Below are 27,030 nucleotides of genomic sequence, written 5' to 3' on the forward strand. Positions count from 1 at the left end.
TAAATCTGTAACTGAATTATTAAAGTGACTTTAGCTTTAGCATAAAAACATTTTTCTATAAACTAATCATAATTTTGTTTATGTAGGGTCAAAGAATTAACTGAATTCCGTATTGAAGTGGTATCTTTTTATTGTGTTCTTAAAGGATATGTTTGCTGATCCGAATGCTAGTGAAATCAAAAGGCCACCAAAATTTGATCTTTCTTGTGATTAAGGAGAAAATAGATTGAGCTTCTGTTTTTCTTTTTTGTTTTTTTTTGGGGGGGGTGGAGGGGATCTGTGACACTTGACTAAATCTTTCCATTTTTTTTTTTTTTTTTTGGCTTTTTCAACTTGTGACTTTGTTTTATATTCTTTGTTAATACTCGATCTAATATAGTTTTCTTTATGAAACACTGGCACAAGCTCATCAGTTCCAGTGATATACAGAGAACTTTTTCAGGGCAGGTGCTCAAGTGAAAAAAAAACGGCAAAAATATAGTAATGGACATAAAGTTCACTCTATGCAGTGAGGAACAGACCTAAAATACATTCCTCTGGAAAGGACACTTTTAAAACAGAAGTAAAAGAGGCAAGTGCTTGGGTATCCATAGCACCCCGCCCCCCCCCCAAAAAAAAAAATTTTGCACGTCCCTAGTCAGTTTTAATTACCCACCAAATTCATGCATAGTATAACAGATCTACCGAGTGATAAAAATGAATTTTTTTTTTAAAACAGCACTAATCCTATGCGGGCTTAACCGATTTCCTCCAAAGGAGTAAGTTTCATGGGAGTATGAAATTCACAAGCGGTCCCCAGTCGCATGTATCGCCCCGTTGGGTTTTTGCAACTCCCGTAGGGAGCTGTGAACGTCTTCCTACATACAGCGCCTGGAATTCCGTTGCTTAACTTTGGTTATTTAACAAGAAGTGATGTGTCAACGTGATTATATCATATATAAAAATTTAATTGGTTTAGAGTTAATTCAGCTATACTCAGTTATGTGTTCCTTGTGTGTATTGGTTTTGAATTAATGATTAAATAATACTGGTTGTTGACTTTAACCACAGGATTTATACAGGAATCATCAACATATTTTATTGAGATCAAATCTTAAGTAAAAATGAAAAACTAAAATGAATAAATCAATGGATAAATCAATTTTTCAGAAATTATAGAATAATATTGGGTAAAGGTACAGAATAGTTAACACTTAAAACGTGTTAACAAAAAGAACCAACACAATTTATATAAAACAAATTAAAATGACATTTTCTGCTAAACCTGCATACTATGTGCTCGTTTTCGACCGTTTAAAATATTTTTACAGATCGATTCCATAAATTAAAATTATGCGGTGTTAACTATTCTGTACGTTTACTATATTTTTAATGAATCGTGTCCGCGTGTTAAAACTATGTGAGTTTTGTAAAGAACTTCATTCTAATACGTTTTAAGTTTTGTTTGTTTTAGAGAGCTGAGGTACAAGTTTATGAGTGTTATCTATTTTTTTTTTAACCCAATACTGTTACACATGATGTAAATTGTGTCACTTCTTGACTGGTGCTACCAGATGAGGCTGTCTGAAGATATTGGCGTCTTCAGACGAAATGCACCTAACATTAATACTTTTTCTTTTTTACTTCCTTTTGGTAAAATTTAATTATCCTCTGCAAAACCGGAAACAGCCACACACCTTTTCCTTCTTCCCATTTCCCCTTTCTATTTCTATCTCCTTCACTTCCTGACTGGCTTCCTAACTTAAAATGTACCAAAAATTAATACTGTCACCCTTTTCCCTTTCCCATTGAAAAACTCATTCATGTTCTGCAAGGCAGGGAACAAAAACGATAAAATTCACAATAAAACAACCAAATCAAACACTACAAACTATCGATTGAAGATACAAAAATCTTGAAGAATAAAAATCTTCTACAAAATAACTGAATGCAACATGAATACTATTTCCAAAATCATTGGATTCAGCATTAAATAACCCAAAAAGGGTTGATATGCCGCAAAACAAAACAACCAAACCAAACCAAACCACTTAGTCAACGTTGGGTAGCTCTTCTAGTTTACATATAGTTTTTTTTTTTTTTTAAATCTCAAGTTTATGATATCTAATGTTTTGCCCTATGCGATATCATCCAAATGCATTCTGTTCAGAACATTTATATTTTTTTCTATGTATCTTATGACCTTTTCAGATTCATTCAAAACTGGTTTGTAGTTAATCAGCTTATTTTGTTGTGATTTTTCTTTTTGCTGTTAGTAGTGCGCTTAGCAGGATGGTCTTTTATAATATGTGGCACGACTGCACATTTTGACTTCCATTTCATGACTGGTGTCAGGAAATGTTGCTCCATTCTGCTGAGAGACTGGCTGTTATGTATCATGTATTAAATATCCATAAGCATATAGCAAATGTTCCATGTGTACACTGTAAAATCATTGGAATATATAACAGTCATATTGAATGTTAATATACATGTGTGTGCGTGCGTGTATAAAAGTGGTTATGTGTACTGAGTGTGTATAAAAATGTAATTATGTGTATTGTGTATGCGTATAGAAATATTGATAAGTACAGTGATGTGTGTATGTATGTAGAAGTCTAGTTATGTGTGCAGTGTGTGTGTGTGTGTGTGTGTGTATGGAAATGCATTGTATGGCATAATCACGTTAACATACCGGTTCTTGCCACATCACCGAAGTTAAGCAACATTGAGCCTGGCTAGTACCAGATGGGTAACCATTCGCAAATTCTAGGCACTGTATGTGCTCTCCGCTTATCTCAGTATTATTTCCAGTCGTCCTGAACCTCCACTTGCCACTGGTATTTAACAATATCAACCCAGGAGAGGTGTGGGTGGAGATTATGCAACTCTTGCCACAAAAAATCCATGCGCAGGAACCCCTTACAGTGGGTATCCATAGTCTATATATATATATATATATATATATGTATATGAAAGACAAAACAGGTGCGCACCTTTTTGTATGTTTAGCAAAGGCTTTTTTCGCCAGGGGTTACTATTTCTTAGAACTTTTTTAAGATTCTAGATCAGAGGTTCTCAACCGGGGTCCACGAAATATTTCTGGGGGTCCACATGCACAACATAACAAAACTTATCATTATTATTATAATTGTTGTAGAATACTTTATTTGCATTAAATTAGTTTTCATTTAAAAATAAAGCTTAATTATATAATATTTCTTTGATTATTAAAACCTCAAAATTTAGTGTAAAATAGAAGATTGTCTTATGACCAATAGTTATGAAGGGGTCCACCAAGATAAAAAGAAGAGAAAATGGGGTTCATGAGTAAAAAAAGGTTGAGGACCACTGCTCTAGATCATAATATCTGCGAAGGGACGTCGTATCCAGAGTTATTTTGATTGTCTTTTATAAAACTAATGCTATTCCATCCTCTCGTGTGTTTGTTTTTCGTTTTTCGTATAAAAGCAAAACTAATAGCAGCGAATGTCAGTCGCCAGCGTTCTCGGCCAGGACCTCCAGAAAAGCAATTAGCTTTGATGAATGTGGGGAAAACCCTTCGTATCAAACAATTGCTATTCATTTGGAGAGCTCCCCCTTCTTGAGGGGAGCTGTTTTCCCCCAACATCGTGGGAAAACAAATAAAGCAAGCTGAAATGGCCTTCAGCCAACGTTCATTTCTGCATTCACTTAGCAAGTCAACTTTTTGATTGACATCGCTAAATTTGAACGCTTTCTACTTCTTATGGCTTCGTAGCGTTTTCTTTCACTTTCTTTTCCACCTTCGCATCACAGGTTTGAACCTGCCTGATTACTAACACTTTGGAGAGGGGGGTCAACACAAACCTCCAAGCAGCCAGGCAATGCCGGGAACCCCTGCTAGTCTATAATAAAAGGAAAGATGCTTACCAGTCGATTTGCCTTCAATTCTACACTGGACCCTGCTACCCACCGCCTCCCTGACTTTCCTTTGGGGACAGACGCCACACTAGACGATCTGAAAATCACCCTTCTCAGGTGCATGCTATCATAAAAAAATTTTGACACTTCAAAAGCATGAGGACCTGATCTCATCCCAGCTTTGCTATTAAAAAAATGCTCTGCCGAAGTAGCTCCAGTTCTCTCCATACTTTACAACAAATGCCTTAATGAATCCTGCTTTCCTGACTGCTGGAAAACTGCTTCTGTGGTACCAGTTTTCAAGAATTCTGGCAAAAGAACTGACCCTGTAAATTATCGCCCCATTAGCCTCCTCCCACTTTTCGCCAAAATATTTGAGTCCATAATCAACCAAACTCTAGTGCATCACCATAGAGATGTGAAACTTTTGACCGACCAACAATATGGATTTAGGCAAGCCCGTTCCACAGCAGATATCCTAACTGTAATCTTAGAACGTATATACCATTAACTGGACAAAACAGGGGAGGGCAGAGCGGTAGCTCTAGATATATCTAAGGCTTTTGACAGGGTATGGCATGAAGGTCTTCTCAGGAAAATCAGATCATACAGTATCACTGGACGAATACTTAACATAATTAAATCCTTTTTAGATAAGAGAAAAATCCAGGTTGTCCTCGACAGTCATACATCTAAACAATATGATATAAATGCGGGAGTGCCTCAAGGGTCTATTCTTGGACCTCTATTATTCCTAATATTCATAAATGACCTCCCTAACAAAATTGTCTGTGAGATGGGTATATATGCTGATGACACCATGCCCTATAATAGGCATGACAGAAAAAAAATGAACACATATCTGAAGTCATGGCAGAAACACTAGAGGATGACCTCCAATCTGTAGTGGAATGGGTACAAAAATGGATGGTCGCATTCAATGCTGCCAAGACAAAACTTGTTTCCTTCAATAGTTACAAGAAACCTTCTCTATCACCAATAGCAATGGCTAAAGACTCTTTATCTGAAAGTACATCTTTTAAACTTCTCAGCCTAATGTTCACAGGAAACATGAGTTGGAACAAGTACATTGAGAGCATTGCCAGGACTACTGTGAAGAAGGTTGATTCTATCTACCGTGCAAGAAAGCTACTAACGCCCGAAAGTATCCTGTACCTCTATAAGGCCACCATTCGCCCATGTATGGAGTATTGTTGTCATATTTGGGCTGGTGCATCTGCTACTAATCTCTCGCTCCTAGACAAGGTTCAAAAGAGAGTCACCAATCTGATAGGTCCTAAACTGTCATCTAAGCTTCAACCTCTGTCCCATCAACAAAATGTAGCATCGCTCTGCCTGTTCTGCAAGTGCTTTAACGGTGAATGTTCCGACGAACTGCAAGCACTTGTACCCCCTCAACGTAAATACTCCCAACAAACCCGACAAGCAGCTAAATCCCACCCTTTCACAGTAGAGATCCTAGATCTAAGAGAGCCTTCTACTTGAGTAGTTTCTTCCCCATAACCGCTAGACTTTGGAATTCCCTTCTGGGTCCCTGCTTCCCTAACTGTACTGACATGCAGAAGTTCAAGTGTAACGTGAATCGACATCTTGCTGCCCAACTCCCTACATAGTACCCCTGTAGCTTTTGTCCATGATAGTAGTCCCCTACATCAAAGTGACACTGTGCCTTGTTTGGGGTGAAAATGTAATAAAAAAAAATGGCGCGAGCGTTTGTGTATGTCCACGAAAGGCTTTCTGCATCGGGCTTCTCACGTCGATTAGATTCCACAGGAAGTTTTCGCATACTTCCCAGATCGTAAGATCTCTCATTCGATAACGGATATTGTCTATCTTTTTTTCTTTTTTTTTTTTTTTGGTTGAGTTAAAATTCCCATCATGCCATCGTCTCCAGTGTTTGTTTTGTCTTTTTCGTATAAATAAAGCGAAACTATTGGAATGCAACCGAGCCGGCAAGTATCTGTTCTGTAATTGGTTCTTGAGCAATGCAGGGGAAATCCTTCATACTGGGATAATTACTATTTATTTGCATACTGCCAGAGTGCCCCATTTTTGGGGGAACTGGTTTTTCCCACACATTAAACTAATTTGCTTTCGTGGGAGGTTTTAAAGCAACGCCATTTTTGCAAGTCATTCTTTTCTTTTTGATTGACTACGTTAAATTTGAACGCTTTAGACTTCCGGTTGCGTCATGGAGTAGCAATAAGCTTTTCTTTCACTTTCTTTTCCACTATCGCGTCACGGGTTCGAGCCTGCCTGCCTGCTACCACTTTTTTTTTTTTTTGCTCAACACACACCTACAAACACACGGGCAAAGCCGGGCACCCAGGCTAGTAGTCTATAAAGACTGGAGGAAGCTAACATGTAGAACCGCAGTTAGGTTTATCATCTCTATTTATATAAATTAAGTATCTGGTTTATATCTTTGCATGTACAGGATTCACTCTTAAAGTAATTGATCATTATGAACTTTGAAACTTCATTTCATTCTCCTAGTATATTTTCTTATCATTTTGTTCAAGATAGAGATGGGGTATCTTACTGGATGCCAGACATTCACCAGCTGTCTTATACATTCCAACCGAAAGATCTTTTTAAGATTCTAAACTTCCCTTTAAGTGTAATTGTTTGAATCTCTCTTGCATTTGCTTCACCGGGTATATTTGTCAAATAGTTTTTCAAATTCTTTTTCATGGGTGCAGTTGCTCTTATAATTACTGGAATGATAGAGATCTTCCTAAGATTCCAATTTCTTTTCATGTCGTACATAAATTACACTGATATTTCGTTATCTCTTCCCTTTTCAGCTCTGTTCAACCCATCATCATTGGAGACATTAACTTCTACTAAGGTTGCTTCTTTCTCCTTCTTGTCCTGTATCTCTATGTCAGATTTAATAGCTCCGTTTTCTAGGTACATAGCTGTGTGTGCCTGTTGTTTCAGAAAAAACAAAAACATCAATTTTATTGAAAGAAACAAGATCCCAAAGATATTACTTTATTATATCAGTTATGCTGGTTACAAACGTTTCAGAAATATAAAACCATCCATTTATGCTTAAATGCAAAACGACAATGCATAAAACGTTCATAATACTCTTCAGATTGTCGATAGGTTTGAACACTGACAAATCTCTTCGGACCGGCTATAAAAAAAGGACTTGAGGTATCCATTAGGTTCCTTTGTAAATTATATGGGGAAAAAAAAATTCCAGTCAAAGAAATCTGTTGAATTGATAGAAAGTTACATCGCCCAAGGCATTTTACTAGTTATTAAAAGATGGCTACCATTTTTTATTTTTTTATTTTTATTTTGGAGTGTATGTGTGTGGGAGACGGGGGTCTAATTCAAAATAACTTAAAACTCCATGAGAGGGAAAATAATTCTGTAATACACTTATGCTTTTTCTTAAACTGCCTCAGACGATGCAGCTTACTATCAATGCAAAATTAAATTTCTTTGACCTTTATTCCTTTCAACCCTGGAATTTTATCCATATAGTTTACAAACGGATTAAACCCTACTTAATTACCTCAAGTACTTTGTATAACCATTCTGAAGATGAGATTTTTCCAGTGACAGTTTGAATTGTTTATTATGAATTTTTCTTTTTGCATTTTCATCCAGTCTTCAAACTGGAGTATTTATATAGCTAAAACATTCGTAGCCATTGAAATAATGAAATATGTTTTGAAACTTTTTTTTTGTTTGTTTTTCTGAAATAGCAAATGTAATTATTATAGCTCTTTTCCTAGAGGAAAATGATATTGATTACAGTAAAAGGTTGAGTATAAATTCCCTACACTATCAAATATTACAGGAATAACTATTAAGTTATTTTAAATAATTTTAACAGACTATATATATATATATATATATATATATATATATATATATAAAGCAAAACATTCTGTATGTACACCACAGTATCACAATAAACAATTGATTTAATTAATGCCAACTAACCACTAATTTGGAATCAGCATCTCAGAGCCAGTATCCTTATTGATGTCAGAAGTTCTTGAACCTTTCTTAAGACTCGTTTTTCGAAATAAAAAGTATGTAGAAATAATTTTAATAAGAAATGTTGCAACATTTGCCCCATTTTCCTTTTGGCTGACCAAACAACATATTTATAATAATCGTTTATACTTTTCACCTCAGATCCTTGTACATATTTAACGTATTGTTTATTTTGAAGAGAAAACATGTTCTTTTTTTATTATTAAAAGCGCATAACGAATATTTGCTAAATATTCACTAAGATATTTTTACTTTTATAAGAATTTTTTAAATATTTTTATTTATTTATTTATTTATTTATTTATTTTAGACAATCAAGCTAGTTTAGATCTATGTGAACAAATAAAACGATCCCTGATCCAATTTAAGTAGGTTAAAATGATTAAACATTTTCGTTTGATTGGTGGCCAAGTGTTCGCTCTTAGTAATAATATTTTATGCCAACGTTGGTTTGAATTTCAAATTAGACAATTGTTTTGTTTTTCTGTCTGCCATAGTTTTCCAGTTCCTAGCTGATAGCGATCATCATGAACTTGAATAATTTTTTTCTTTAATAAAATAAAATGGTGAAAAATGTAATCTTAACTTCTCTTCTTTGTTTTGAAATTCAAGAAAAGTTGAGAAACTCTGCACAGACGGGTACTTCAACTAGTATAATATATATACACACACACACACACACACACACACACACACACACACACACACACACACATATATATATATTGTATTGGTAGTAATTATTTGTTTGTTTAAAACAAAATATATAAGTGTGTCACCCAAAAGAGTGCTCAATGTTTAGACAGAGCCAAAATAAGTGAATTTAGTTTACAAACAAATGGCTACACATAAGCATACATGTTTCAGCGAAAACCCAGTAAGGGAATCGCTTCGTCAGGCCAAGGACAACTCTCTCTCTCTCTCTCTCTCTCTCTCTCTATATATATATATATATATATATATATATATATATATATATATATAATGTCAGATTTAATAGCTCCGTTTTCTAGGTACATAGCTGTGTGTGTCTGTTGTTTCAGAAAAAAAACACATCAATTTTATTGAAAGAAACAAGATCCCAAAGATATTACTTTATTATATCATTTATGCTGGTTACAAACGTTTCAGAAATATAAAACCATCCATTTATGCTTAAATACAAAACGACAATGCATAAAACGCATATATATATACAGTGTAATCCAGATATAAGGAAAACGGATATAAGGGAAATTTTCTCTGGTCCCAAATTAAAGCCTATGTTAATGTACAGTGTACCTATTTACTATGCCTCCCCACGGGACAGAGTTAGACACCAGGGTCGTTTTTTAACGTGGAGAAAAGGTACAAAAATAAAAATTGTCTCAGTCGTGAAGGATTTCTCCTCCACCGAAAGAGAACAAGAAATAGAAGTGCAGCATCTGAAGAACAGATACTACACTTTGATCTTGTCCCGAAGGCCAAGAAACCAAAGTACAGTGTAACCCGGATATGAGAACCCCGAATTTAAGTGTAACCTGGATATAAGAGATCTCTAGGAACCATATTCGAAGTCTCTTGTGTGTGTGTGTGTGTATATATATATATATATATATATATGAGCTGTGATGTAGTGAAACTACTGTATGTGGATGACTATAAATGCTCTATATCTTGGGTTGAGCATATTGAAGAGCGAAATAACAAACTGCTGCTAGTGTAAAAAAGTAATGCTCATTGTGTAAACAGAGCTTAGGCGTTTGGACAATGTTTAAACATTGTAATTTCACATGCTCATCTCAGCAGCAGTTAAATAGCATAACGGTGAGAAGTGCTGACTGTCGCCTAGACGGTCAAGTTTCAATCTTGGCTTGAAGTAGCTGCTAGTATAGCTGCACATGAGCTGTGATACAGCGAAGAAATAACTGTCCCGGTACAATAAAATTTCACAAATAGAAGGTTTACATCACTTTGATAAGAGATATAATGATACCTAGCTTTATGTCTATCATCCTTTTTCCAATTTTGAATCTATTACCTGATTTTGATTCTAAAAACTCTCTACAATTAAAAGCTTAAGCCTAAGGAACATTTGGGACAAATTGAAAGTCATGGAATCTTGCTTGAACTGGGAGATTTTTAAATATTAGACTCATGACTATTGATCAAATTCAAGGTAAATCTAAGATACCTGAATTTTTTAAATAGTAGTTTCTGTCCATATTATGCTCCCCAAAACCTTTTAAAATACTTTTTGTAAAAAACTGAGAAATTTCGGAATATTTTTATAATTGGTGGTTATTTGCTGTACAAATTTCACAATGTTCACAAAAATTCAAGACATCTAAATTGTCAGAAAGAGCTTCTATGCTCCCTTCCTTTTAATATAGCTACATTAACTGTGTGTGCCTTTTGGCCAAGATCAAAGTGTAGTATCTGTTCTTCAGATGCTGCACTTAAGATAATTTGTACCAGTCAATGGAGGGGAAACCCTCTATACTGGGACAATTATTATTTTTGGTAACCAGAGTGACCCCTTTTAGGGGAGCTGGTTTTTACCTCACATTAAAAACGGCCTTGTGCCTAATTTGCTCAGTGGGGGAGCAAATAAACACCATCTGTTCTTCAGATGCGGCACTTCCATTTCTCGTTCTCTTTCAGTGGAGGAGAAATCCTTCGCGACTGAGACAATTTTTATTTTTGCACCTTTTCTCCACGTTAAAAAACGACCCTGGTGTCTAACTCTGTCCCGTGGGGAGGCATTGTAAATAGGTGTATTAACTCTGTGTGTGTGTGTGTGTGTGTGTGTGTGAACATTTCTGCATAAATTTGGGTGGATGTACATCTGAAGTTTTTAGTAGAAGCTGCCAAGCTGAAAGATATCTTTCTTACTGCCTGTAATGAATATGTGTCCTCGTGAACACCTTCAAACGTATGAGCACCGTAAATATGTCTAGCAACCAACACCATCAGTCGTACATACACTAATATACGTTCTGATTAACACCGTTTGACTATTTGTAAACACATGCGCATGATACATGATATCTGTAAGCGAACAAGAAAGATAACCATCTTGATGAAGCTGCAATTGTTTTGGCATATGTTTTACTTGTTTTAATATCTAACTCTGTACACGTGTATATTGAGCACGTATTTTTTTTTATATATATCATTTAGAATCAATGGTTTGGTTAGTAGAAAGAAATCAAACGGAGTGCTCAATTATTTAATGACAAGAGCATAATATTTATTTATTAATAGTATTGCAAAAGATAAAGCCAAATTAACATGATACGATCAATTTTTTTCGAATATGACTGAAAATATTTGTTGATTATTACAAGTAAACCCAGCAAAGCATCGAGTTTCATTTTTTTTTTTTTTTTTAGATTACATATGGCTTGAAATCGATGGTATCGTATTAATTTTACCTGATCTTATGTAACATTATTAATATATATATATATACACTTGTGCCCGATATTATTCATACCCCTCGGATCTTTGAGATTTCTATAAGAATATTGCTCAAACCAGAAGGTAGACAATATTAAAGGGGTTTCAAACAATAAATCAAGCATAAGCATTTAATTTAAACTCAACAAATAAATAAATTATGCAAGTTTGAAACATTATACAAAGAAAAACAATAATGGCACTAGTTCAAAATTATTCATACCTCTCTTACTAATAGTCAATAGCATGCCCTTTATTCTTAATAACTGCCTGTAGCCGTTTTGGATATTTATCAACAAGGTTTTTACAAGCATCAACACTGATTTCTGACCATTCTTCAATGCAGTAGTACTCCAAATCCCTCAAATTGCTAGGTTTCTGCTTTTTAACCTCAGTTTTCAATATGTGCCAGAGGTTTTCGATAGGGTTCAGGTCGGGACTCTGGCTAGGCCATTCCAAAACATTAATTTGATTATCCTCAAACCATTTCTTGACTATTTTGGCAGTATGTTTTAGATCATTATCCTGTTGAAGGACCCAGTTTGGTCCTAAATGGAGCTTTGCCGCATCCTGTCTAATGTTTTTCTGGAGTATCTCCAAATATTGCTCCTTCTACATGGTTCCATCTATCTTGATCAAACTACCTGGACCACTAGCCGAAAAGGAGCCCCAAAACATTAGGCTACCACCACCATGTTTCACCGTGGGTATGGTGTTCTTTGGGTTGTAAGCTTCTCCTTTCTTCCTCCAAACGTAAGAAGCATCCATATGGCCAAACAATTCAATTTTTGTTTCGTCAGTCCACAAAATACTTGAGAAAACGGACTCTGGAAAATTCACATAGGTCCTAGCAAACTTTAGACGTGCTGCAAGGTGTTTTTCGGTGTGCAATGGAGTCCTTCGTGGTCTTCTTCCTTTCAGACCATTTTCATGCAGAGTCCTTTGCAATGTTTGCCTTGATATTTTTATGCCAGAAGACTCCAGATTTTCTAAAATGTCCTTAGTAGTGGTGGTTGGATTTGCATTAACACTTCTTACAATATTCCTGGTGGCTCTAGCAGACAGTTTCCTTTTCCTTCCTCTACCAATCAAGTTGTTTGTTGTGTGGTGGCTCTGGAATTTTTTGATGATGCTCTGTACTGTTGCTGTAGGGACCTCAAATTTCTTGGAAATTGACTTGTAACCTAAACCATCCTTATGTGAATTCACAATTTTAGTCCTAAGATCATTACTAAGCTCTTTTTTCTTCCCAATTCTAATAATTTTTATTCTTTTATTGGTTTTCAGTTGATATCATTTTAATTTCTGAAAAATGCAAAAAACGAAATGAAATTAATCAAAGGTTGTATAAAAGCATTCAAAATAAGAATCAAACAGGAAACAAACAGTCAGAAAATCGATTAATACTGAAAAAATAAGGGGGTATGATTATTTTTGAACATTGCAGATTTTATAAATAGCTGTATATTTCTTTTATTACAAGTATCCCGAGATTCTAAAATGACGAAAATGATCAGAAGAGGTTTATTAAGAATATGTATCAATATGGACGTAAACAATAAATTCTTACAAAGTTACACCTAATAAACTCAATTTTCAAGGGGGGGGTATGAATAATATCGGGCACAAGTGTATATATATATATATATATATATATATATATATGGCATAATCGCGTTGCCATCTGGTTCTCGTCAGATCATTGAAGTTAAGCGACATTGAACCTGGTTAGTGCCAGATGGGTGACCATTTGGGAATTCTAGGCGCTGTATGAGCTCTTTGCTTATCTCCGCATTTGTTTCCAATTGTCCTGAACATACACTCAACTTGCCAATGGTATTTAATAATGTCAATACAGGAGAGGTGTGGTTGGAGATTGCGCACCTCCTGCCGCAAAAATATCATACGCAGGCATCCTTATGGTGGATATCCATAGAATGTCAAAGACTGAGGGAGACCCCGCTCTCTCTCTCTCTCTCTCTCTCTCTCTCTCTCTCTATATATATATATATATATATATATATATATATATATATATATATATATATAATGTTTTTTTAGAAAAAGAAAAACTGAATGAAATTATAAAATAATCAACGTTTCGTCCCTATTTCAGAGGACATCTTCAGGATATTAAAAGGAAAAATGCTAGAAAAGAAAAAGATCATAGACCATACGAAAATGAGAAGAAAATAGTGTTTGAATCCTATCCATATCGGGAAGGACAAACATATGTGTATGTATCTTCCCGATATGGGTGGAATTCAAACACTATTTTCTTTTCTTTTCTTGCATTTTTCCTTTTAGTATCCTGAAGATGTCCTCTGAAGTAGGGACGAAACTTTGATTATTTCATAATTTCATTCGGTTTTTCTTTTTTCAAAACCACATAACGTCAACCAATGCTGGTATTTTTATTTTTATACATATATATATATATATAGCCAGATTAGTTATTGTGTAAATGAAATGCAAACATTTCTGTGTAGCTCACTTCCATAAGTATATTTTTATACTTTTTTAAACAAATAAATTTACTCCCCCCCTCTCTCTCTCTCTCTCTATATATATATATATATATATATATATATATATATATATATGCAAAAGTGACTGACATTTACTTTATGTATTAGTGTCGCGATGTGTGTCAGATCACTGCTTCCACTTAACAAAAAACAAACAATGGCTACGCTTGTCTGCAAACGTGACCGACATCTCATGAGCATGCGTGCTAACAACTTCTTTTTGTTTTAATCACAAATGAGAGAAAACTTAACTTTTCAACATTAAACAAAAACAACAGACGTTTAATTTTGGACTGAAATGAATCTAGACACAGTTAATAAATACCTTAAACTCTTTTGATTGTGATAAGTTCGGTTGTGAATGAATTTCCCCTATTTACTTGCCTCCCCACGAGGACAGAGTTAGACACAAGGTCGGTTTTTAATGTGGGGAAAATCCAGCTCCCCAAAAAGGGGCACTCCAGATAAGAACAAAAATTAAAATTGTCTCAGTTAGGAAGGATTTCTCCTTCACTGACTAAGGACAGAAAAGATGAAGTGTAGCATCAGAACATATACTACACTGTGATCTTGTTTAGAAGGGCGAGTAAAATTTTTTTAGCCATTTGTTTGTTTACGAAAAGCGTACCTGTTATATTAACACTATTTCATAAAGAAAGCACTTCCTCGGCAAAATTTTTTTTTCAACTCTGCTAGGGAGCAGTACGCCTTCCAAAATTCGACTTTGATGTTCTCAGTCAAGTCAACCGAGCCCAGCAGCCGAAGGATTTCAGCAGCAATAATAGTAGTTCAAACAGCCCTTTTCAGGGATACTTTCTGCAAATTACTACTGTCTGCTTGCTTTTTGAGACTACTCTCTACAATCACTGACACACCAGCTCATTTCAGTGCCTCTTGCTGCTTCCATTGCTGCCTTCAACCCCATTCTAGTGCCCGTTGATGTCCGGCTACTCGTTTCACCCCAGCTGCCCTATTCCAACAAGCTGTCTAGCTGTTCATTCCAGAGCCAATTGACGTCTGGTTACCCTTTTCAGTGGCTGTCGACGCCCGGCTACCTGTCCCAGTACCCACTGACGTCCGAATGCCAGTTCCAGTATCCACTGACGTTCAGCTACTCCTTCTGTCTTACTTGAACTGATCCTGATTATACGATGTCTATTACCTTCAAATTTACCACTTTCATTTTCCTGGTAAATAAAACACTATATCCATCATCTTTAAACGAATATCCGTGTCTGTCATTGTTCTTCTGCCCATTATCTTTTTGTCTTTGTGTCTACCTTGTAGCTCTATGGTCGATTGGCACCTTCACACTACCCCTCTCGACCTGCTGCAACGAACACTAGCATAACTACCGAATATTAATATGGATAACAAAATATAATATCTCTCTCTCTCTCTCTCTCTCTCTCTCTCTCTCAAATGATTCGATAAAAACGAAAGAAAGTAATAAAGAAACGAAAGTTAATTAACTGATATGGTATCAGTATTGTTTTAAAAATAATTACCAGTAAGAATGAAACATTTTTTTTTTTACCCCCACGTACTGATTGAGCCATGGTGACTCCAAAGCAATCCGGATCATATTGAATCAAACAAAAACTGCATATTGAATAGTTTCTGACTTTTAGATGAGCACAAATGTAGATGTAAAATCGACTTTCTTTTATATAATGAAACACAAATATGTACAGAAAAAATAGCTTCACTCGTGATGAAGCTCCTACCCAAACAAACGGAATATTATTCTACGTTTTTGCTGTAATTTTTTTCTTTTATATTTTGTAGTCTGTCTGTGCATTCTGTTTGCAACCTTATATTCTATCTTATACTGATATATTTATCTGTTAATAATATTACAGGAAATCAGATCAAATTAACATGACCCCAGAGGTTTAATCCAGGAAAGAGGATTAAAACTAAAAAAAACAATGTTCTTTTCAATTTTACTAGCAGGGAGGGGGGCTTTGCCCGGTCGTAAAATATGCTATGATATTTTAATTTGTTCATATTTTGTATATATATTATTATAGAGTCGTGATTTCAAAAGTTAAAAAAAAAAAGTATTTGGGTTCCATCAGCTAGAATCAAAACCGAAAGCAAAACTGTAGTTCAAAGCTGGTGACGTTACCACTGTACCAACGTAACTAATCAAAAATAAACTAACATGAATGTACAAAATGTATAACGATTTTTTAAATTTTGACCCCTTAAAAACTATTTTAACTGGCTAAAGATCCGTAAAAGAACAGTCCATAAAAAATCCAATCATTTGAGGCCCCTAGCACTGATCTACAACTTTTAGTTTCGGCAGAGATAGAGTTTGAAAATATGGAGATACACAGACATAGTGAGTTTTATAAATTACTGGCATGTGTGCCCGGCATTGCCCGGGTGTTTGGAGGTGTGTGTTGAGCAAAAAAAAAAAAAGTGGTAGTAGGAAGGCAGGTTCGAACCTGTACCACGAAGGAGGAAAAGAACGGGGAAAAAATGTGACGTCTTTGCTGTTTCGATCACCGCCAAACCAGAAGTGATGTAGGCTAGACCATCGAAAAGAGGGGGATGACTTTCGAAAATATCGGCGAAAAAACTGACCCCTCCCTGTAGAAAAGTGCCCAGTTGAGGGTAAAGAAATTAATGTTTTTAGCCAATTTTTCGGTATTTGTCATCTGAAAGGTCGAGCTTAAAAACGATCTTGTGAAAATCCATCGCTTCTGTCAAAAGTTTTAGGCAAACATGCAAACATACATACATACATATATATTGAAAACTCATATTTTCGACCCAAACCGATTAAAAAACTAATGTAATGTAAAATTCCAAATGTTTAGACCAGAAATTGTCTGAGTAATTTGGTAGGGACCACAGAGGGCAATTTTTTAAAAAACTTTGACCCATATTATAACCCCTTAATATTTATTGTTTTGGGCTCAAATTAAGTTATTAAGTTAGATCCATGTCCAAGGAACATATATTTAAAGTTTCAATTGTTTATACCGAAAATTGGCTGAGGAGTTTTGTAGAGTTTTCAAAGGTCAAATCGTTGAACTTTGACCCCTTAACAGCCAAATTTCTGACCGGAAACTGATTACAAATATTTTCCCAAATTTCGAGTCTGTAGACTGAAAATTGACAGAGTTATTGTGTAGGGAAATGTACACAGATAGACAGACACACAGACAGACACTTTCACTTTTATAGGTCGAGGAAGGAGGTTGGCCAATGAGAGAAGGGTACAAAGTCATAACACTTCTTCTGAAGTCAAACCCGAGTCTCTTTGGACTTGTGCGCCAGTGCAGAGTTCTGCTGCTATGCCCATGATCTGCCAGCGACCACCTGATTGCACCAGAGAATCAGCATACACTTCAGCACATCCAGGTACACTTTGATGTTGACTTTCAAGCCAACTTTGAAGATGTGAGGTGGCACGATGTGGACCTCACTGTAAACCTCACCAAAGACCATAACCGTGGCCAGAAAATTTTTTTCATCACCCTGAGCACATCCCTGTTATTCATGGCAATCCAGCGATGCATTTTGAGTGTGCTGGCAATGGTCCTGTTGTCATAACTTAGATCAGTAGAGAGCATGAATTATGCAGCAATGCATCTCCAATCTCGCTTGTTAAACATTGTGTCACTTTCAGACATGATAGAAGGCTCCTATCGATCTTGGGATTTGTATACAACTGGCCAACTAGTAAATGGTTTGCAACAAAAAAGAAAACAGGTTTCCATCAAATGGAAATGGAATCAGGTCGTTTTTTCAAGTGCAACAATTTTATCGTTTCACCCTGTATAAATTGCACCCATATTTGATCTATAGGAATAATGTTAGGGTTTCTAGGAGAAATTTAATTTTTCCTTTTTGGGAGCTAACTAGTGAAGGTCTTTTTAAAATAAAATAAAATTCTTAAAAGGGCTTATAAAAATAAAAATTAGGTAAAGAAAAAGGGAAAAGGAAAGAAAAAAGGAAAATAATTGTTCCTAGCTAGATTAAGTATGTCTAATGCATATTAGAAATTGAATTCGGAAAACGTCTTTTTTTATTTAATTTATTGCCAACTGCCGTTAATTGGATTTTCTAATTTGAAAATATAGCGTTTTTTTTTTGTAACCATACAATAGTATTATAATATTCAAAAAGCCTGCAAATTTTCATGTAGTTTCATCCCATAGAACCAAAGATATGAGCATTTCAATATTCAATTTGGCTATATAGATATATCCATAGATATACCACTTTGTTCATGGAATCTATGTTTAGGTTTAGGTGCAGGTAAAGAGTGAGGGAAATTATTGATAGTGGTTTCAACTAGACGAGTGTTTACCATGAAAGTTTGGCAACGTGGGACCATAGATTGGAGCTCAGACGAACACTTTTTTATTCTATTTTCACCCCAAACAAGGCACAGTGCCACTTTGATGTAGGGGTCTACTATCGGAGACATGTACAGGTGTTTTAGGTAGGAAGTTGAGCAGCAAGATGTCTGTTTACATTACACTTGAACCTCTGCATGTCAGTACAGTAAGTTGGGAAAGCAGGAACTCCGAAGGGAGTTCCAAAGTCTAGGAGTTCTGAGGAATAAACTATTAGAGTAGAAGGCTTTCTTAAATTTAGGGACCTCTACTGTGTAGGGGTGGGATTTTGCTGTTTGTCGGGTTTGTCAGATGTATTTACCTCGAGGGAGAGCAAGGGCATGTAATTCATCAGAGCATCCACCATTAAAATATGTGTAGAACAGGCAGAGGGATGCAACATTTCGTCGATGGAATAGAGGCTGAAACTTAGATTACAGTTCAGTACCTATCAGGTTGGCGATTCTATTTTGAACCCTGTCCAGGAGTGAAAGACTAGTAGCAGATGCACCAATACCTCATACATGTGTGAATGGTGGTCTTGTAGAGATACAGGATACTTTCAGGCATAAGTAACTTTCCATAAAAGATATAAGAAAATCTCTTCTATGGAAAAGAGGTTGCAGGGAAGAGAAAAGGGCATCCCCCATTAAGCTATGAAGTCTATTTTGAACTCGGTCAAAGCAGGACAAGGTTTTTCTAGCAGCTCCTGGCCATATGTGGCAACTATACTCCATGCTTGGGCATACCTGGCTCTTATATAAGTAGAGAATTGCATCAGCAGGGAGATATCTACTACCATTTTTCCAGCGATCTTGGCTACGGGTTTGATGTACGTGTTTCATTTCAGATCAGGTCAAGTCCAGGGGCTTGTCAAAGCAGGGAACCTCCCCAAGACGAGAGCCATTCATTTCAATTGATGCCAGATGGGAATCAGAGCTTTGATGATGTAAAGATAGAAGCTTGGGTTTAGATGCATTAAAAGTAATCAGCCACCTCTTTCCCCACTATCCTATGTGTTCAAGATCAGAGGAGAGAGAATCAGAGAGAACTTGGTCATTTACGGCCTTTGATGCGTTTCCAAAGATGGTAGCGTCGTCAGCATAAATGTCTAGGAATGATCTAAGGATGTGATTTGGAAGATCATTGATGTAGATCAGGAAGAGAGTTGGGCCCAGGATGGACCCCTGAGGGACTCCAGCATTTATACTGTGAGTTTCTGATTTTTGCCCATCAACCTATTATGAACCTTATGAACCTATCAGAGAAAAATGATTTAATAATTGAAAAGACATTTCCAGCTATACCATAGCTGGAGATGTTGTGAAGTAGACCTTTATGCCATACCCTTTCAAATGCCTCTGATATGTCAAGAGCAATTGCCCTAGAAAGGAAGCCTCCATTGAGAGATTCGCTAATCCTGAGATATAACCGTTAGCACGTATGTAGATCTAGCAGAATGGAAACCATATTGCATGTCACTAAGGTTATTTTTGCTGAGATGGTTGACTACTTCTGCATTTAACACAGATTCCAGCAACTTACTCATGGTTCATAAGAGACTTATATTGGTCTGTACTGTACTGAGAGGGAGATGACCGATCATCTGAATTCTTAAATACAGGACATACTGATGAGGTTTTCCTGGGTATTGAGAAGCAATTCTCCTTAAGACAACCCTTAAATAGTTTCGTAAGCATGGGATCTAGTTTCGGTTGAAGCTTTTGAGGCACTATAATTTGAATGCTGTCAGGTCCAGTTGTTTTGATTGCTTGTATCAGAATAAGGAATTTAGTATGGAATCTGTAAAGATATTGGAATTGTCCTATCACTAATATGTGTGTGTGTGTGTGTGTGTCTAAAAAATGTAAAAATAAAAATGAAGGATGCAGTTTGAATTCCTGGAAAAAAATAACTTTAACCTATCGCAGACTTAGCACCTACATAATCCGACTACTAAAAAGTTTATAAGTACAAAAGAGAATTCATTTATACAAGGAGAGGAGAGAAAAAAAACCTTAACTAAAATTGTTAAAATAGGAATAGACTTAGCACTAACTCAGTGTTATATATCTATAATATAAAGCTGTGTGTGTGTGTGTCTGTTCACGAATAGGCTCCTATATGGTTGACTATTTTAAAAAACTGATAACATATATTGAGATTGTCGGACTGACTTCCTCATCTTGGTTGTTATTGTCACAACATTTCGGCCGTTTTGCCCTCCGGCCTTCGTCAGGTGAACGGTTTGTTAGGAGTCTCGAACCCAACCCTTCATTATTATTACGGGGGTACCGTGTTCAGACTCCAGCTAGGCTTTGGGACATAGTTGCTGATTCTCTGTTTTTCAATGTTACTTTTTCACTGCCTTCGTTCAGGATTGAACTCAGCACCTTTGGGTAACTGTAAACTTTGATACAACGTCTAGGACCACTCGGCACCTTTGGGTAACTGTAAACTTTGATACAACGTCTAGGACCTAGTGGTCCTAGACGTTGTATCAAAGTTTACAGTTAATGAAAACAACTCATCTAAAAAATACAGACAATTACTATGATAACATATAATGATAGAAGATGTATCGAGACACAAGAATGGGTATGTTTGTTCTGGCAGAACGGTGGTTCATTAAAATTGTGGGGTCTATGTTCGCACCTGGTCCACAAAGTATGGAAATAAAAAATTTAAAAATTAAAAAAACAAACGTTTACAAGTGTTTTTGATATAGATGTACATAAGAATACTTCGATAAGTATGTTTTAACTTAAATAGGGATGGTATAATAAAATTGTGGGGTCTGCGTTCGCGCCTCGCCTCTATAGAACAGAAATAGGCACAAACTTTTATAAAGACTTTTCATATCTATCTGCATAAGTATACTTTGATAATTATGTTTCAGTTTGAAGAAATATGGTATAATAAAATTATGGGGTGTTCGTTCGCACCTGACCTCCATAGAATGGAAATATGTCACAAAGTTTAACAAAGTTTATTTTATATAGATCCACAGAATATTGTGATAAGTGTAAACAGGTATGGTATTATGGGGTTTATCTATTTTATTTTTACTTTCATCATATTTTGCTTTGGTTTTGATACCCCAAATTCGAAGCTATCTCTTTACAACCCTTCCTTTTAATAATCTCTCATACTTTCATAAATCAGAGTCCATTTTCTGTAGGCTGTTTTTGAACCCAGTCAACGACGGGTACTTTTGCTAGCGCATATATATATATATATATATATATATATATATATATATATATATATATATATATATAGCATGTAATAGGACTTCATTTTATATATATATATATTCACATATATGCATATTTACAAGCACATTTATGTATGTTAATGTAGAAGTACATGTATATGTGTGTTTTGTGTGCACACATAGCGAGATATGTTTAGCATGTATGCAAGTGTGTATGAAAAACAAATATTTTACTTATCTATTAATATTTTTTGTTTGTTTCTTTTTTTAAAGTTATCTAGTTCTTAGGATACTTTATTACCGTTGTTCTTTTGTCTTTAGCAAGTTTCAGTGCTTCGTGCTGCTGCAGAAAGACTTGTGACTATCTTGTCTAGAAGTCTAGCCCCCATTACTCCATTAATCTTTTATGAAACAATCTGACTATAATAAATCTTGTTTATCAAATAATTGACCATGATATCATTTGTGTGTAGTCACGTATGCGTGTCTGTGTGTCTGTGCTACTGTTGTTTTGTTATAATTTTGAGGGACTGTGAGATTATAGTCCACTTGAATTTACAATCCTGTTTGAAATATGGATGACCATACATACAAAGATTCTATATTATTATCAATTAGAAAAAGAGTTTAACCATTAAGATATTTATATATGAGAACTAATACTCTAATGATAAAATAACAATTTATTTATGGCACCATAGTAAAATATAAATATCTAGGGAATCTGGAGAAAGTTGTTCTCTAAACCAGTTGCCTTGTGTTGGAATTCAGTGTTTTATATATATATATATATATATATATATATATATATATACATAGTAAGTTATAAAATGTATATGGCGATTAAGCTACACTGAATATTCCGCGTTTCATCCACTCTAAATAATCCTAGAGTGGATGAAACTTGGAATATTCAGTGTACTTAATCGCCATATGCATTTAATAACTTACTAACTAGTTCTACCTATGTATTGAGCACTTTTGAAGTAAATACTTAAAGTTTACACATAAATCTATACTTTCGTATATTAATTTTTTGAGTAAATTAAGTAGTTATATATATATATACGGCATAATCACATTGACACACCGGTTCTTATCAGATCACCAAAGTTAAGCAACGTTGAGCCTGTTTAGTACCAGATGGGTGACCATTTGGGAATTCTAGGCACTGTATGTGCTCTCCGCTTATCTAGGAATTTGTTTTGTGAAAGCATCCTGTAGATTATGTAGCCAGACTTTGTGGGCACCCTGTATATATACACACACATACACACGTGTGTATGTATATATATATATACAGGGTGCCCACAAAGTTTGGCTACATAATCTAGAGGATGCTTCCACAAAGTCTGGCTATATAATGTATATATATATATATATATATATATATATATAGGGTGTCTACAAAGTCTGGCTACATAATGTAGCCAGACTTTGTGTGTGTGTATATATATATATATATATATATATATATATATATATATATATATATTCCTGTATAGTTGGATATAAGAATTATGATTTTATACGTTTCAGATTTTAACCAATTACGCCCCTTAATACAAATTAAGTCCTTATATATAGTAATATAGTTTCACCACTTGAATGACCTAGTACTAGGAACATGCATGGGTTAAGTGGGGCTGAGCCTAGTAATACTGATTATAATAAGAAGGAGACTATAACACATTTTCTGAATACATAAAATGTTATTTCTCCTTTAGACTGTCAAACGGCTCTTGAAATGCACTTGGTGAGAAGCATGCTAACCTAACGGCTGTGACCGGAATTTGAAAATAAAATATTAACTTTTAGTTTCCATAATGTTTAGTTATATCATTTTACTTTGGAATTCCCGTTCGCTGTACTAGTTGATATTATTTACAAATATTTAGTTTTGTTTCAATCTACTGTGCTGTTACTGGACAAAAAGCATTGGTGAGTATACCTCATTGAATTTGTAATGTGGGGTAATTTCCTCTATGTAGCGTCTTGATAGTTTTACAGATGATTAAAAAGTGTTATGAATCATTGATAATATTTGAGTTACAATGAAAACAGCCCATATTAAATGAGTTGAAACGTTTCCTTTTTCAATGTAGGATTCACAGTAATTAATAGTTTAGGTGCTGATGCACCAAATAATTGCTAAGATTGCTTGAAGCATGGGATGTTTGCAAGAGCATCTAAAGTATACCTCTTTTCTTAAGTGATACAACAGCTAAATCTGTATCAATGAAAATAGCACAATTTTAGCTTTCATCTTAGTAGACATATATTTGCTAGCCTTCCCTAGAGAATAAGAATTATTGTCTATATTATATTCTTAAATACAATCCAGATTCAAATTTACCTTGACGCTTTTATGATAGCTAGTGATTTAGGGTTTATAAAAATAGACTGGAATTGGCGGTATTAATATAGTCATACAATCCCTGACTGAGTCAGCCATGTTGCAAAAGTGCTATGCTTAATTTCTTTTCAATCATTATTATGATGATTAAAGGGCTATTCAAGGCTGATGCTACCACACCCAAGATGAGAATCTGTTACTATAATCAAGATTGTCAGTTATCGTTCTCAAGGTCTGCACAGGCAACAAAGGCTTTAAATAAAAGCCAAATTGTTGATAACAATAGTAGTTGTGTTAGACACACCCTGCATTTGATAACTGTACTAATAACTATGTGACATCTGTTTTGTATTCCTTTATTTTGTTTACTGGCAACAATTAATGATTATGTTTTGCCATTAACCAATAGTTTTCTTTCATTACTTTTGCTTATCTTATATTCTTCTTTATCTCTACAAGCGTTTTCTGAGCATTCCACGGCAGCTAAGGTGACAGTAAAATGCCAGAACTTTCCTTGATATTCAAGCAGGTTTTAAAAGTGCGAATTTAGATTACTTTGTTTTTCTTCATTCTCTTCTCCCTTCATCTTCTTAATAATAACAACAGCAACAGTAACAATACCACCACCAACAACAACAAAAACAACAACAGTAATAATACCACCACCTCTACCACCAATAATAATAATAATTTCTGATTTTTGGAGATGAGGATTGATTATTCGTATTATTTTGGTTCTTTGGACTACTGCTCTCATCATGAGTGTTATTTTTATATGGTATTTGTCGATGTAACCTCCAACGTTTTTATATGTATATTGTCGAACTCTGGAATCTTTCGGTTGAACTCAGAAATCAGCATGAAATTTTGAACAGAACCTTTATTTAATCCACAGCATGCTCTTCATCGAGTAAAAGTCCTAAGTAATTAACAGTTGTATTTTGAGTGTCGCCGGCACTGCAGATTGAATCTTTTACCTCCAGAAGAATGTCAATTACAACTGATTTTTACCAAGTACTCTATCTGTTGCACCACGGATCCTTGATTCCTGAGTTTGAGAAGATTCACCTGAAGAAAGGCAGAGGTTACATCGATTGAAGCTTGATGAAAATAACAATAGTTCAAAGAATGCAAATAATACAAATAAATGTGTAGTTTATTTTTATTTTTTTTACACAGTGGTCACCACTTATCAAGGCCCGGAAGCCACTCAGGGATAAGGGTTATTGCAAGTACATTACGTTAGTGTGGAGATTTGATTAAGTGTTTACTTAAGAGGGCGGTTCATTACGAATTTGTTAACGTTGGACTTGAACACATCCAAGTTGCAGTCAAGTGGGAAGCAGGCAGACGGAACAGTTCCACAGGCGTGCAGTTCTAAGAAAGAAGCTTTGTTCATGGAATTATACTTCTTAAGCAATGTTCATACATTGCCTGATTATATTAATTTCAATCTTTATCAAATTTTTTTATTGCTTTATAGCTAATGCTAGCAGGACCACTGTACCAGCGTTGTCTTGTGGAAATCTGACTCAAAGCCACAATAGCTATGAAGAAGCTCCCTCCTTTAAAGCAAAAAAATACCTATGATTATCTAGTGCATTATCATATGGGAGTCACGTAAATTACTGACTATGCATAAACATCTAAAAAATATAAACATTGTGAGATGGTGGCGGTTGCTAATGGTGGCCACTAAAGAAAAATTGTGGCCACTGTTGGCAGTGGTCAAAATAAAAGCATCTGGCTTCTACTGTTGTGCAGCTAGCAGAATTCATTAGCTGTCATTGTTGGTGCTGATGGTTACTGGTGATTAGTGTTGCTTTAGCGCTACTTGCCTTTACAACTGTCACTGTCGGTGCCTGACACTGTCAGCTTTTTAAAAAAAATTTTTATTACATATTCACCCCAAACAAGCACATTGCCACTTCCATGTAGGGGGCTACTATCAGGGACATAAGGTACAGGGGTACTACGTGGGGAGTAGGTTCTTTGATATGACAGGGGCTGTTCAGAATGAATGTTTTTGTTTGGAGTACAATGGACTTTTACATGTAAAACTTTAATTCAAGCCATTATATATAAAAAATAATTTTATAAAATCAACAGTAGGTTCTCTACAGTGCAATGTAGACTACAACGTATTGTGAGCTAAGTCACTGTGAGAGGTATGTGGGGTTCCTCCAGATGCATCACGACGGGTCCCCAACTAAAGCAGGCAATCCATCGATTTGATTGAAGAAAGGCAGTTTCACAGATTTTGATGACCATAAATATATGGGAGTGCAAAATATTTGTTGATCATCATTTAATCTTGGGCAACGTCGGGTTTCTTGCAAGTCTCCAAAGATGTAGCATTTAGCTTCAAATTGCATTATTTATTCATTAACACTGCGGTAATATATACACACACATACATATATATGTGTGTGTGTGAGTGTGTTATGAAGTAAACTGATGTACCCATTTCAAGAATAATGGACCTACCCAGAGACGATCAATATTGATGTAGAAGTTGGTTGCAGTTATGGCCCTAGAATCATAACGTGTACTTTTGTAATATACTTTTGCTAAAACATATTTTTTTTAAACTGTACCATTATGATTTTTATTATTACCGACCTACAATAGTATATATAATATTAATAAATTTGCATTATTTGTTTTAAACCCTTAATACTGCAAAAATATTCATAAAATAGTAACAAATGCTATAAGCCTTCCTTCTGTTAGTATGAAAGAAGGAACGCATTATAACATTGGAGAGACTTGTTGCCACTTGCGTTGTATAAAATAATAATGTTCCTTTGCCATATTTATTGTTATAGTCTGATCAACAGAAAGAGACCACGTTCCAAACAATTAACATAATCTATATGTGGGTTGAGTCTGCTTTTTATATTTCGTATTGGTTTGGAGTTAGTGAGATAAATGTCTATGAAATATTGGCTTTGCCAATTTATACTGTTTCATGTATATTGGTCAGTGAAATTTCATATAACATTTGTGATAAGTATTTTTTCATGTTTGTCCTGAAAGAAAGAAGGAAAAAAGTCTAAAATTAGAAAGAAACAACACACACAGACTTAGTATTGTGATAGGAACATGAAATCTATTCTTTTGCCAGACTCTTTTATTTTACAATAAATACAAAAATTTGAATGTCATCTAGCATATAAAGTTATCTTATCAGCAATCTGTCTG

The 27,030-nt window shown here is 35.1% G+C and overlaps 1 protein-coding gene and 1 pseudogene across 4 annotated transcripts in view; both read left to right on the plus strand.

Annotated features, from left to right (window-relative positions):
- Positions 1–27,030, plus strand: part of LOC145269813 (diphthine methyl ester synthase-like) — a 902,043-nt gene that overhangs the window by 687,726 nt on the left and 187,287 nt on the right. The window lies entirely within an intron of this gene.
- On the plus strand, positions 22,534–22,650 carry LOC145273670 (5S ribosomal RNA; annotated as a pseudogene).

This window comes from Euprymna scolopes, chromosome 4, assembly GCF_053919585.1.
Source record: "Euprymna scolopes isolate OS-2025 chromosome 4, ASM5391958v1, whole genome shotgun sequence".
NCBI classification, from domain to species: Eukaryota; Metazoa; Mollusca; class Cephalopoda; order Sepiida; family Sepiolidae; genus Euprymna; species Euprymna scolopes.